Source organism: Ambystoma mexicanum, chromosome 5p, assembly GCF_040938575.1.
Source record: "Ambystoma mexicanum isolate Mex_15411 chromosome 5p, UKY_AmexF1_1, whole genome shotgun sequence".
Lineage (NCBI taxonomy): Eukaryota > Metazoa > Chordata > Amphibia > Caudata > Ambystomatidae > Ambystoma > Ambystoma mexicanum.
In genome coordinates, this window is record NC_090930.1 from 1,370,249,946 (window position 1) to 1,370,265,751 (window position 15,806).

Consider the following 15,806-nt stretch of genomic DNA (forward strand, 5'->3'; position numbering starts at 1 on the left):
ATTCTGACCCTAAATCACAGGCGGCCAAGGTATGTTAAGTGTAACAGTCACAATGCAATGCAGGATGTGAGCACACCTAGGTTCGATTTTTAAGAAACAGTCACAAAACAATGCAGGGTATGATATGATATGATAGGTTATTTATAACGCACTGAATACCCAGAGGTTTCTAAGCACAAACCTGGAAATTGAACCTGTGTTGCTCTGTGCCATCTTGCTTCCAAGGCGAACACGCTGCCCCTAAGCTATCCTCCCGAACTAGGTTCGATTTTAAAGCAACAGTCACAATGCAATGTAGGATGTGAGCAAACTTAGGTTCCATTTTTAAGAAACAGTCACAAAGCAATGCAGGATGTGGGGACAACTAGGTTCGATTTTAAAGCAACCGTCACAAAGCAATGCAAGATGTGAGCACACCTAGGTTCGATTTTAAAGCAACAGTCACAAAGCAATGCAGGATGTGAGCACACCTAGAATTAGAATTTAAAGCAACAGTCACAAATCAATGCAGGATATGAGCACACTTAGGTTCGATTTTAAAGCAACAGTCACAAAGCAATGCAGGGTGTGAGCACACCTAGGTTCGATTATTTTAAGACACAGGTATTACTGCACTGCAGTACAGAGTGGGTGCAAGAAGGAAGTGAGAACTCAGGAAGTGAAGACAATAAAAGAACATTTGGCCATGAAGTGCAAGAAGAGAAGTGTCAAGTGAGATAGTTCAGTGAGAAAGTCAGAAGTCGCACAGGCACAGCATCAAGGATAGCTGAGGCAGGCAAACGGACCAATCAGTCAGCACTCACGTTATTGCAGAAGGAAGGAGACCATAGTACAAGGGCAAGTGATGGAAGTGTCCAGGAGGATGGCACATTCTTTGCCTGTAGTAGAATTGGGGTAGTAGCCAAGCCCAGTCAGGCCCAGAAAGGAACAGGCAAGGCCTTAAATGTGGGCCTTTATTGTAGAGGCTGGCTCCCGCCTCCTGGTGCCCCTGATTTGAAGAAGTAGATGCGAGGCAGCCAATCAAAGGGGACCAGGCTTCAGGCAAAGAGGATGGCTCCATGGCCCTAGGCAGGGGCGGCCATCTTTGAGAGTGCCCACTAACAACAAAAGTCAATCCAGGAATATTGTAAACTGCCCCTTAAATCATTTTAGGCAACATGGATGCATCAGGATAGTAAAGGATGTTGAATAAAACCTTTTAGCCGCACTTGATCGAATGTAGGTGTGCATGATATGCACAGTGGCAAAAATTGATAAAAAGCACATTGTTTTTGAAAAAAAATGCTAACTTATGCAAAAGATGCAGGGAACGTTGCTGACGACTTTTTCAGAGCCCAATTGTGCTTACCTGACTGGATGCTGTTCACAGTGAGGGAGGAGGCAGTGGGGCTGGAGGGAGCTTCTGCTGCTTCAGGCTGGATGATGAAGCTCGAAGCAGCACGGTTGTATGTCTCACATTTGCTTGCCAACATAGTATATGACATATTGATGCTTCACAAGTACACTGGACATATTGGCTGTCATGTTTCACACTGTCTCTTCGCCCACAAACTAATTACTGACAAGTACTGTACCAATTTAAAATGTCGGCTTCTGATTTCTCATTAATTTCTCACACAGCTCCGGTCTTTCATACTGATTACTATGCCTTCCCCATGTATTTATGCATTTAATCACTTGGGGGTAAGGATTTATGACCCTCCCATAAAAGTTGATAATACACAATCTAAAAATGAATCGTTCATTTTGCCTTCTGACATTATATTAAAGCGTTGTATTTTAACTCGGAGTGTATTTTATAATGACAACGTTGCAATTACCCATGATCGCCTTTCTATTTTGAATCCAACCTACCGTGCATTGTGTTTGATTATTTTAGTAGTTCCTTGGCCATAGGTGTATAGGCTGTTGGTGGCAATAATTATGGGAATATATTGCACCACCTTCCCCAAAAATAAATACTCATTAACAGTTCTGCTTTTAAAATTCAGTTATGTTATCGTAAAGTATGACGGATTTATTTGCCCAAGACTTACTGCATTGTCGTGGTCAATATTAGAAAAACGTCTGTTTTTATGTACACGTTTCCCAGGATTTCATTTTGTAAATAAAAGACATCCATATGCAAAAACAATATGTGAACAAATAAAGCTTCCAAAAAAAGATCAATATTAAAGCCTAAAGATATGTATTTAAATAGTTCGTGTAAATAAATCATGGCAGCTTTTCCCGTCAAGAACAGACAAGCATTAATATGCATGCCTCTGAGGGCAGCGCTGTTGTGGTGCACGTACGAGTGTTAATAATTGCTGAGGAAGCTGGGGATCGGTAGACGCTGCCTCCCACAGTTAACTGAACGTGGCTCGTCTACCTGCTTTTGCGCAGTCTGTTTTAAGAAAGAGAGATTCTGAAATACGCCAATGAATTTCATGTTTATGGATTTTTCTGCTTTCTGGTTTCAGTGGGAAGGAGGCTATACAGTTGGCAGTCAATACGGATACATGTAAGTCATCATACTCCTCTATCATACAACTTTATAGGAGCATTGTTACGTTTAGGCCCTGCTCATGTCTTTATTGTAAATCTGACATGTTCCAAGAATGGTGTTTTTATGTTGTTATCACCCTCATATAAAAAGCAGGCAAAATTCTTGATTCGCATGTGTGACGTTTCTTTTGTTTTCGGTCCTTTTGATTTGATCCTTTGACCATGTGATCCTTTTGTTTCGATCCTTTGACCTATAACCCAATTGGTCGAATACATATTTTTACTCTATCGAATTCGTCACTTAAAATTATTTATCAATCTCAGACCGTAAATAAAAAATGTTGCCTGCTGTCAATTCATGGAATCAATGAGGAATTTGCCATCATATGCATCATGCTTTCCAGTTACCAATACATGGTCAAATGAATCCCAAATGGTTGACCCTTTCCATCCTTTGCATCTAGAAGGTTGGATAACAATGTGCATGAACCCCTATAAGTTGTTCCTCTTTCATGGTCTTTCGAATAGAAAAAATAAATAAATAAATATGTGGATATCAATGTCAGAGGTTATAGGTCAAAGGATCGAAACAAAAGGCTCGAATGGTCAAAGGATCGAATCAAAAGGACCGAAAACAAAAGGATCAACATTTTTTTTTTAAAATTTTTTTTACCTATACGGAAACCCAAAAAAAATATATTATTCAAAAAAACAGTTCGACCCTTTTGTTTTCAGTCTTATTGTGTCGATCCTTTTGCATTCGATCCTTTTGTAGTCGACCCTTTGACCGGACACTGACCAATTGTGGTGATGGTAGGATCATAAATTATATGTAGAAGAGGTTAATATTCTTTGTGGAGCGCACACGAAATTGATGATAAGTCATCATGGCTAATGCAGTAACATGATGTTTTATAGCTGTCCAAAAATAGGTTATATAGGAGATGGACTGTTTGCTGACTATAGAAAGCACTTGCCTGTCTATTCGACAATTGAGATCATGTTTATTATAAGCTCCAAGGAGATTTGATTTCAAGCAGTGTAGAGTGGCCTTTATTTTTAGACTTCCAGCACAGATGGTAATTTGACCTATGCTAAACAAGGGATATGACGTGCCGAATTTCAGGCATTTATGAATTTTAATGTTTTATTCATTTACATTTTTATGTATGATATTGATGTTGGCAATAATGTAGTGGCCTGTAGTTATTGTTAAATTGCTCAACTCAATGGAAGAGCACTTTTTGGGCTGCTTATAACTTGGCCCCCCCCTGGAAGAATCCTTACGGAACATGGCAAAAAAAGTAGATTCCCCCCTCAAAATGATTCTGAGTGGTTTGGTGCAGTTTCTTCCACAGAGGGCAAAGTAATAGGGGGGTCCCAAAATGTGTGGTTTTCCTCCTAGACGCAATGGAAAATAAATGTTTATCAAGCCTACAGCCCAAACTACTGGACAAATAGTCATCAAATTTGTGGCAGGTGCAGTGTCTTGGTCCCGAAAGCGTGTTTTGTAAACTTGGTATAAATCTTTCCAGTCGTTTTTTTTTTAAAACGCCCAAAAAGTAGGTCCAAAAATATTAGTGATATCTGGGTCCGATCCGCTGACTCACTTCCTGATTTGGCCAGCAGACACCCCCTGGACCAATCATGGTCCGGTGTGATGTCCACGGACATCGGACGCACCCACTGATTGGATGGTGGAAAGCGTGAGGTGCGTCATTTTTTTTTAAATGGTTGCCATGTTGGATCCGCTGATCGCCGCCTGTGTCCGTGGTTAGCGCGGCGGGGAAAAGGTCTGGAAAACATATTTGGGGTAATTTGGTGGCCAAAAGAGGGGTTGGAAAGGGTGCATGGTTGGAATACAGATGATTTGGAGCTGTTTTTGTGGGTGAAAAAAGTGGGTGTAGGTGCCATACGATCCGCGGACAGTGCGGTAGTACGCAGGCAACGCTGTGAGCGAGCGACTTGGAGTGATGCGGTCGGACCATGGGTAGAGCGAATTGGATCCAATAGTGACCTGGCAGTTGAGGTCTGTGATCAAGTCCAGAGTGCAACCTTTGGCATGGGTGGGAGAGCTGATACAATGGCAGAAACCAAGTGCAATCAGGGAGTTGGCAACAGAGGAGGCCTGCGAGTCAGTAGGGTCATTAAGCCCCAGGTTCAGATCACTGAGGAGGATCACTTTCGATGTTAGTTTCTAGTGTGTGGAGAAGGTCTTCTTTTAAGTTAGGATTGGGCCTCGTGGGCGGAAGATAACATGGATTGAGATGATGTTTGTAGGAGAGGTAGTCAATTTCATAGATAGGATGTTGCAGTTCACCTTCAGGGTGGTGTCACAGCCTTATTTGAAGGAAGTCTTTCACTACCAGAGCAACCCCTCTGCCGTCAAGTCTATCATTCCTGAAAATGGTGAAGCGAGTCTGGATTGCTAGAGAGAGGGTTGAAGATCAGTCTGCGAGACAAGGGACTGTACAAATGGTGGTAGCAGCATTGACATGCTGTGCTACACACATAGATAAGGGCATAAAAGCATGATTGAAAGAAGATAGTCCTAATCCACAAGGGTTCCCTATTTCCTATACATACAGTGTAAGAGAGAACACAGTTATAGTTCCTATACCCATGGATACTGCCCAATAAGAAAGATAGGTTGAAAGTAGTTTCTGCAGCACATGCAAGTGTATCCACAACCCACTTTGGGGTGGCAGGTACAAAAGATCTCTTGCAGGACAGATATTGTGGCCAGGGCTTAGTAATGATGTATAGAGGTACATTGCGATTTGCTCCATATGCTTGCAAACAACAGTAGACAATGCCAACAAACAAAAGAGGTTGCACTAACAAGTGTGACAGTGCTATTTGAATGCATGTATATGAATCAAATGGCCCACTAACACCCATTAACAGATACAGATATTTGTTAGTCGTGGCAGACCTCTACACCAGTGTTATCTGGTTAATTCTTCAGAAGAAAGCTGATTGTAAAGAGGGCATACAAGGATTGTTGTCCTTAGTGACCATGACAGCAGCAAAATTGCACAAGGTTGACAATGGGCCAACCTTTTATGCCAAGCCTTAAGCGAATTCCAGTCAAGATGGGGTTGTAGTATTTCTCAAACCAGGTCAGGCCTTGGTCTAATTATGTGGTTGGGAGGGTGAACGGGATAGTAAAGCAAGCCCTGACTAAATGCATCAACTCTTCTGGAGGTAATCGGTTTATGAGTTGCGGTTTGGCATTCATATGTTCATGTCTGACTTATACAATCCCGCTAGTTCTCTCACCAGGTCAGACCAGCAGCTTATAACAAATCTCCTGAAGGAATCCATCCATTGTGAGGGAGACTTACTTTTTTATTTATTTATTTTATTTGTATATGGTTTTAAAAAAACGTTTACAAATTTTGTACAAAAGGACTAAAAAAGATGAACAATTTTGCATTTAAGAATAGACAATAAGAAACATCATTTCATAAAAACAGTTTTACATTTGAGAATAGACAACAAGAAACAGATTTTCATAAAACAAATATACCAAAGTTACTAAAAACAAGCTTAAAAATTTCCCAAATCACAATAAACCATTATAAATATGGAGATAGCCAAATTCATACCGTACGGAATCTACATATTTACCAATGTTTTACTAACATTCACCTATACAAATTACTAAAACACTTATTGTGAACACACAGATAGTCACATTTCATGATGTGGTGGAACAGAAAATTTACCAATAGATTCTTAACATGTCCCTGTACAGAATTACTAAGAAAGACCACACTCTGTTTTAAGAAATCGGACCACTGCCAGTTGTAATGGGATGATTTTATCAAACAACATTCTTTTCCACAACAAAGCCAGGTCCACATTTGATTCATCTGAGACAAAACGGGAGAAGTAGTTTTTTCTCTGCAAGCTCAAGGCCGAACACTCTAACAACAAGTGTCTCAATGTTTCTTTTGCTTCTGGGTCCTTAAAATGATTACACACAATAGAGGGTACCGAGGGTTTTGATCTTACCGCAATTATTTCTCCTGTAAGCAGAACATTGAAACGAAAACTCATATACAGATTTCTCCATTCTGTATTCGGGAATACGGATAGATATGGTTCCATAGAATCCATATATTTATAGTAAGACACCATATGTGCATATAAACTGTACTGAGACAACTTCTCAATTGTGACTGCCCAATCCTTATTTTGCAATAGCTGTTTCACTTTTTTAACATTTAGTATAAGAGTCGTCAGTGATGCTCCCACACAGCTCAATAACATCTTGCAAATGTCCATTAGCTTGGTCAAAAACAGTGACTTTGATGTACCTTCTCTAAGCATAGAAGACATTTCATAGTACAGATTATTATCGGTTTGAGTAATAAGATTACGAAATAGCAGCATACATTTCCATTCTACAATCCTCTTCAATGATTGTAAGCCAAATTCATACCGTATGGCTACTAATGGCACACATTTCGGGAGGCAGCAGATTGTTTCTCTAAGAATAAATGCCTCCAATTTGAGCACATCCAGCTTACCCATTATAAAAGGAATTTCACTGCCATATAAAACTTTAGGAATTGTTTTTTGTTTGTAGAATCTCAGATATGGTGTATAGGAGAATCTACCAAATTTGCAGTCGACTATACGCATTTGCGTGATGCATACTTTCGCTTTCAACAGATGATGGTTAAGTATTTGAACTGCACTTGAATTAGTGCTCACAAAGAACCCGAGATAAATCATCGTAGTCTTAATTAATAATTTAATCTTATTCAAAGACCAGCATTTTTGTGGAAGCTTTCTCTTGCCACTGAAACACATGATATGTGATGTTTGTACATTTACCGCTAAACCATTATGCATCATGTAAGTACTGAATGCTGTTAACAAATGCTGAAGCCCCTTTGGAGACCTATCAAACAATAAAAAATCATCAGCGTAGGAACACCAGCACATTTTTTTACCTTCCAAATTAGGTTGAATAAGGGAGGCACTCTCTAACGAAGGACCAATATCGGATGTATAAAGATTATGTAATGTCGGGGCAAAGATGCAACCTTGTCTGAGTCCATTAGATGTTTTAATTGGCTGGGACAGATGGCCTATATTATTGAGGCGAATGAGAATCGCCGAGCCTTCATGCAGATGAATTAACATGTCCAAAATATAGGAAGGGAGGCCCATGCAATCTATTTTTTTCCAAAGCATTGCCCTATTCACCATATCGAAGGCTAGGGATAGATCCATACTGGCCAAATACACTGGAATTGCCCCTTTTTGCCATCCCATTTCTTGTAACAAAGAAATGAGGAGTCCTCCCGCCAAGGTGCCAATTCCTTTCCTAAAACCAAATTGAAATGGTGATAAGATCTGATTTTTAAGTGCACATAATTACATTTCTTGCAACAGAAGACTTGCATTCATTTTGGAGTCTGAGTCTAAAAGCGCAATTGGCCGATAGTTGACCGGTAATGATCTATCCCCCTTCTTGTATATTGGGATGATGTAACTCATATTCCAAGAGCATGGAATGATCTTTGTTTGGTTAATATCTTGAAAGAGAAGATATAAAGCCTTTGACCAGATGTCTGGATTGCTCTTAAATAGGGCATTCGATAGACCATTAGGGCCCGCGGCCCTGGAGCTACTGGCCTTAACAATCCTCTCCCTAATTCTGTGGATCGTAAAATCGCATTTCCATTTAACTGCTCCATGAACATGAAATACCCCCTGTATCTGTTCCCTACTGCCATAGAGGAGTTTTAGATGTTCCGTCCATACCTGTTCAGTAATAGAATTTAAATTCCACTACACCCCGGGTTTGGCATTTCTATTTATAAGTTGCCAAAATCGTTTTACTGAATTGTCTTTCAGTAGTTGCAGCATTTCTTCATTATCAGCTTGAAGCTGCATGTGTTTATTACTTTTTATCCAATTTTTATGGATTTGTTTCAAGTGTTTGGCCTCCTCATTGTTGGATGTTTCAGAAATGTTTAACACTCTAAGTTGCCTTAAAGAGGTTCGTAAAAGCGTTTTACTAGCACGCACAATGTGGTCATATTTATGAATATGTATTTTATTCCCCTGTTTTTTACCCGTTGTCTTCACTGATCTATCTATGAGGGATTTTACATACGGGAAAAACTGGTCATGAGTGAACCTTAATATGTTTTCCTCGTATGAAGACTTTGTGTGATCTTTACAGAATAGATTGTTGCAAGATTGTACATTCCCAGGATGTCAAACAATCCTATTCTTACCCGGATTCAAGACCAAATCATTGGGCATCTTCGCATTCACCACTTTTACTCTAGGCATGGAAAGGTTCAGCTCTAGCATCCTATGATCACTCATCCATGTAGGTTGGACTATAAAACTGTGTACCAAATTAAGGACGCTCTCTGAGGCCAAAGTCCCAATGTCCAGGTGATATATGGTTCAACTTGTTTCGACCACATATGTACAGATTTAATAACCCAGGTTTTGCATGACATACTCCAACAGGTTACATCACATTTTTTATATGATGGGCACATAGCCTGAGAGTTTACACACTCTAAGTCCTCTCCCATCACATTCTGTAAATATATGTCTGAGACCCCTTCCCTCTCCGACACAGACTTCAAGTTAGTGTTCAGATCTCCCATCAAAAGGATTTGGAGCCCTGAATATTTGTGTAAACAGTTCTCCATAATCTCTTCCATTTTTCTAGTCACCTCCATTAAGTTAGAGCCCGGGGTCCAATAAATATTCCAGATTAGTACATGAATAGAGCTGTACACCTTTATCAGCACACCCAAAACGTGGGGAGGAATTAAGAAAATATCCTTGATGCTAATACCCTCAACCAATTTCACCGCCGATAACAAACCCCCCATGGGCCTACCCAGGTGGCCCTTGGAGGCAAAAAGATGATGACATTCAAATCCATCCAGCTGCGCTTGAGAAGTCATCCAGGTTTCCTGGATGCATATAATATTTTTTGTTCTCAATAAAGAGCAAAGTGCTGACGAATAAAAGAGGTGGGAGTTCCCTCTTGAATTCCACAAGAGTATGGAGAAAACACTACCCAACTCTTAATTTGTTTTTTAATGTTTGGAGCTGAGCAATACAGGCCCGGAGACTCAGGGCCAGCCATCTCCAGCTTGATTCCTGTTCCTGGATGTTCTCTGGCTCTTTTTTTTCTTTCTGTCCCCCTAGATAACCTGAGCGAAGGGGCTCATGTTGGCTATGACCTTCTTGCTGTAGAGTGCCTTCGCCAAAGATCAGTATATCAAATCCCCTATTGTTAAACCGATCCATTTCCCCAAGAACACTCTGGAATACCAGCTTCAAGTGAAAGACAATTCTCACATGATCAAAACACTGGGGATGAATAAAGTCCACCCTTTTAATATCCGCCGAGGTCAGATTTGCCCTGAATCTATTCATTGCCGGTTGCATGCCACAATCAAATAAAGGGTACAGTAGGATACTTGGGAGATTTAGAAGGCACGGTTTCCTCCATTGTATATATTTAAATTCCATGTCCAAATAAGTTTTGGGAGACCTTGTCACTGCCTCCCCCCTCGAAGCTCTTGGCAAGGGCACTGTGGGATTAATGAATGGCAGCGAGGGGGCTATATCAGGAGGTTCCGCATTAGGAGGGCTAATAGGGTTCGGGATATCCGGAGCCACTGCTGCTCCCGCCATCTCTTGTTGAACTTGTGAGCGTGCTGCAATGAGGTCACTGGGGGGCGGGCATGGTGTTTTGTCCCCCAGTGGTGGCCCGACCCTCAGTGCCTCCTCCACTGCTGTGCAAATCATCATAGCCACATCCATAGTACTCAATGCAGTTTTATTCTTCAGCCCATTCGATGACTCACTGGACGTGTCTATGTCCGCCAAAGTGTACACTATCTTTTGAGCACCCCCCACCTGCTGCTCAATAGGAGTCGATTTTCCAGACCCCAATAACATGGGATTTAGATGAGGCTCTTTAGCAACAGAGCTCAATGTGCCAGGCACTTTTTCTTGATCAGACAAGCTTGGCCTCAAAAAGAGGCCATCATTTACCTTCTGTCCCGCTGTCTGAGCAGATTTGTCCCTTATTAGCGGTTTGTCATTAATCATTTTGGCGGGGGATATTTTGTGAGAAATTTCTTCCGAAAGGGAGTAAGTGGAAAGACTATAAGCATTCCCCTTACAATTATTCCCCCAATCCGCAGGCTCTATTGTTTCCACATCTGCATCGGAGCCTTGCGCCTTTTTTTCTCTAATGAAATTTCTCCAGGTATTTTTAGCGTGTTTATTCCTTTGATTCAGTAAGACTGAATTACCGGTTCATCTATTTTTCTTGTTTTTTTATTTTTATTGTTTTTTTTATCATTAGGCCCCCTTTGACCTATCACTGTTTTATTCAATGTTGGGGCCTCAATAGTAGTTTTATTTGTGCAGGGATGATCGAGGGAGGCAGAAGACTTACATCTGATTCCCATTTTTCCTCCATACCTCTCGATATAGGCATACCCAAGGCCAACAATCTAGAGACAATTTTTGTAGGCAGGAGTTCCAATGCTTCTATAATAGTTTTGGAAAAGGAATTTTGCCTTTCCATCAAAATTCTAGCTTCCATGAACCCATTAGAGTGTATTTTTAGTTCTTGTAAGATTGAGGAAAGAAACCCTCCACTATCTGAAGTCTGACCATATTGCTGGGATGGTTGGAAGGCGGGGGTATCATGTATATGTTGTGAGGAATACCTCAAATCCGCCTCTGCAGAAAAAAAATCCGGAGGAGTGTCCAAAAAGGACATCTCCGGCAGCGCAGGCTTGTCCTGCTTGGATAAAGAGCCAAACATATATGAGCTAGAGGGTTCCTCCTGTAATGTCTGCGCAATGCCCCCCGTTAATATCATAGAGGAATGTGCCATTGTCTCTGATTCTAATAATAGCAAATCACTGAGTTCCGGTGGAGAAGGTGGCAAAGGCATATTCATTGCCATTTTTAAGGTGTTTTTTATCGGTGTAAAGATCAAAGGGGCCGACAGTATGTCATCGTATAACCTTAATCCCTGAGCAGTAACACTCCTTGTCGCAGGACCGGCGAAATTCACCTGATTATATACATACTCAATGCTGTTTCGATGTCTAGACATAACAGCCACTGAATAGGTTTCAATAAGCACACTTCCTACACCACCCACCAAACTTAGATACCTGTTCCACTCTGATAGAATCCAGATCAATACATTCAAGCAGTTCAAAGCACTGGAAGCATATATAGTAAATGCACCCTACCAAGAATACATACAACAACCTCCAAGTTTGGTACTTACTGATATTTCACAAACAAAATGGGGCAAAAATTCCACAGCACTACACCGCACCCAATTGAACCTTCAGGTGTCAAAATTAAAACTAACCCGGGTTCCTCTAACCCCCCTGTCAAGTTCACTACAATTCACTAGACAGCGTGCCTTACACCCCTGCTGAAACTGAGCATGCCCAGGGCAGAAATTTCCGCCCCACCCAAAGCAGGATTTATTTCTCAACAACAACCCTATTCAGAGTTCAGTAAAAAACAGGCAAAAGAAGAGAGAGAAAGGAAAAAAGGAATTTTGCCTTTCCATCAAAATTCTAGCTTCCATGAACCCATTAGAGTGTATTTTTAGTTCTTGTAAGATTGAGGAAAGAAACCCTCCACTATCTGAAGTCTGACCATATTGCTGGGATGGTTGGAAGGCGGGGGTATCATGTATATGTTGTGAGGAATCCCTCAAATCCGCCTCTGCAGAAAAGAAATCCAGAGTAGTGTCCAAAAAGGACATCTCCGGCAGCGCAGGCTTGTCCTGCTTGGATAAAGAGCCAAACATATATGAGCTAGAGGCTTCCTCCTGTAATGTCTGCGCAATGCCCCCCGTTAATATCATAGAGGAATGTGCCATTGTCTCTGATTCTAATAATAGCAAATCACTGAGTTCCGGTGGAGAAGGTGGCAAAGGCATATTCATTGCCATTTTTAAGGTGTTTTTTATCGGTGTAAAGATCAAAGGGGCCGACAGTATGTCATCGTATAACCTTAATCCCTGAGCAGTAACACTCCTTGTCGCAGGACCGGCGAAATTCACCTGATTATATACATACTCAATGCTGTTTCGATGTCTAGACATAACAGCCACTGAATAGGTTTCAATAAGCACACTTCCTACACCACCCACCAAACTTAGATACCTGTTCCACTCTGATAGAATCCAGATCAATACATTCAAGCAGTTCAAAGCACTGGAAGCATATATAGTAAATGCACCCTACCAAGAATACATACAACAACCTCCAAGTTTGGTACTTACTGATATTTCACAAACAAAATGGGGCAAAAATTCCACAGCACTACACCGCACCCAATTGAACCTTCAGGTGTCAAAATTAAAACTAACCCGGGTTCCTCTAACCCCCCTGTCAAGTTCACTACAATTCTCTAGACAGCGTGCCTTACACCCCTGCTGAAACTGAGCATGCCCAGGGCAGAAATTTCCGCCCCACCCAAAGCAGGATTTATTTCTCAACAACAACCCTATTCAGAGTTCAGTAAATAACAGGCAAAAGAAGAGAGAGAAAGGAAAAAAGGAATTTTGCCTTTCCATCAAAATTCTAGCTTCCATGAACCCATTAGAGTGTATTTTTAGTTCTTGTAAGATTGAGGAAAGAAACCCTCCACTATCTGAAGTCTGACCATATTGCTGGGATGGTTGGAAGGCGGGGGTATCATGTATATGTTGTGAGGAATCCCTCAAATCCGCCTCTGCAGAAAAGAAATCCAGAGTAGTGTCCAAAAAGGACATCTCCGGCAGCGCAGGCTTGTCCTGCTTGGATAAAGAGCCAAACATATATGAGCTAGAGGCTTCCTCCTGTAATGTCTGCGCAATGCCCCCCGTTAATATCATAGAGGAATGTGCCATTGTCTCTGATTCTAATAATAGCAAATCACTGAGTTCCGGTGGAGAAGGTGGCAAAGGCATATTCATTGCCATTTTTAAGGTGTTTTTTATCGGTGTAAAGATCAAAGGGGCCAACAGTATGTCATCGTATAACCTTAATCCCTGAGCAGTAACACTCCTTGTCGCAGGACCGGCGAAATTCACCTGATTATATACATACTCAATGCTGTTTCGACGTCTAGACATAACAGCCACTGAATAGGTTTCGATAAGCACACTTCCTACACCACCCACCAAACTTAGATACCTGTTCCACTCTGATAGAATCCGGATCAATACATTAAAGCAGTTCAAAGCACTGGAAGCATATATAGTAAATGCACCCTACCAAGAATACATACAACAACCTCCAAGTTTGGTACTTACTGATATTTCACAAACAAAATGGGGCAAAAATTCCACAGCACTACACCGCACCCAATTGAACCTTCAGGTGTCAAAATTAAAACTAACCCGGGTTCCTCTAACCCCCCTGTCAAGTTCACTACAATTCTCTAGACAGCGTGCCTTACACCCCTGCTGAAACTGAGCATGCCCAGGGCAGAAATTTCCGCCCCACCCAAAGCAGGATTTATTTCTCAACAACAACCCTATTCAGAGTTCAGTAAATAACAGGCAAAAGAAGAGAGAGAAAGGAAAAAAGGAATTTTGCCTTTCCATCAAAATTCTAGCTTCCATGAACCCATTAGAGTGTATTTTTAGTTCTTGTAAGATTGAGGAAAGAAACCCTCCACTATCTGAAGTCTGACCATATTGTTGGGATGGTTGGAAGGCGGGGGTATCATGTATATGTTGTGAGGAATCCCTCAAATCCGCCTCTGCAGAAAAGAAATCCAGAGGAGTGTCCAAAAAGGACATCTCCGGCAGCGCAGGCTTGTCCTGCTTGGGTAAAGATCAAAGGGTCCGACAGTATGTCATCGTATAACCTTAATCCCTGAGCAGTAACACTCCTTGTCGCAGGACCGGCGAAATTCACCTGATTATATACATACTCAATGCTGTTTCGACGTCTAGACATAACAGCCACTGAATAGGTTTCGATAAGCACACTTCCTACACCACCCACCAAACTTAGATACCTGTTCCACTCTGATAGAATCCGGATCAATACATTCAAGCAGTTCAAAGCACTGGAAGCATATATAGTAAATGCACCCTACCAAGAATACATACAACAACCTCCAAGTTTGGTACTTACTGATATTTCACAAACAAAATGGGGAAAAAATTCCACAGCACTACACCGCACCCAATTGAACCTTCAGGTGTCAAAATTAAAACTAACCCGGGTTCCTCTAACCCCCCTTTCAAGTTCACTACAATTCACTAGACAGCGTGCCTTACACCCCTGCTGAAACTGAGCATGCCCAGGGCAGAAATTTCCGCCCCACCCAAAGCAGGATTTATTTCTCAACAACAACCCTATTCAGAGTTCAGTAAATAACAGGCAAAAGAAGAGAGAGAAAGGAAAAAAGGAATTTTGCCTTTCCATCAAAATTCTAGCTTCCATGAACCCATTAGAGTGTATTTTTAGTTCTTGTAAGATTGAGGAAAGAAACCCTCCACTATCTGAAGTCTGACCATATTGTTGGGATGGTTGGAAGGCGGGGGTATCATGTATATGTTGTGAGGAATCCCTCAAATCCGCCTCTGCAGAAAAAAAATCCAGAGGAGTGTCCAAAAAGGACATCTCCAGCAGCGCAGGCTTGTCCTGCTTGGATAAAGAGCCAAACATATATGAGCTAGAGGCTTCCTCCTGTAATGTCTGCGCAATGCCCCCCGTTAATATCATAGAGGAATGTGCCATTGTCTCTCATTCTAAAAATAACAAATCACTGGGTTCCGGTGGAGAAGGTGGCAAAGGCATATTCATTGCCAGTTTTAAGGTGTTTTTTATCGGTGTAAAGATCAAAGGGGCCGACAGTATGTCATCGTACAACCTTAATCCCTGAGCAGTAACACTCCTTGTCGCAGGACCGGCGAAATTCACCTGATTATATACATACTCAATGCTGTTTCGACGTCTAGACATAACAGCCACTGGATAGGTTTCGATAAGCACACTTCCTACACCACCCACCAAACTTAGATACCTGTTCCACTCTGATAGAATCCGGATCAATACATTCAAGCAGTTCAAAGCACTGGAAGCATATATAGTAAATGCACCCTACCAAGAATACATACAACAACCTCCAAGTTTGGTACTTACTGATATTTCACAAACAAAATGGGGCAAAAATTCCACAGCACTACACCGCACCCAATTGAACCTTCAGGTGTCAAAATTAAAACTAACCCGGGTTCCTCTAACCCCCCTGTCAAGTTCACTACAATT

At 41.4% G+C, this 15,806-nt stretch overlaps 1 long non-coding RNA gene across 1 annotated transcript in view; it reads left to right on the forward strand.

Annotated features, from left to right (window-relative positions):
• The first annotated feature begins 2,348 nt into the window (after positions 1–2,348).
• LOC138481795 (uncharacterized) overlaps positions 2,349–15,806 on the forward strand; it is a 342,250-nt gene continuing 328,792 nt past the window's right edge. Inside the window, exon 1 of the long non-coding RNA XR_011274409.1 lies at positions 2,349–2,503. This is a non-coding gene — a long non-coding RNA (uncharacterized lncRNA). The remainder of the gene's footprint in view (positions 2,504–15,806) is intronic.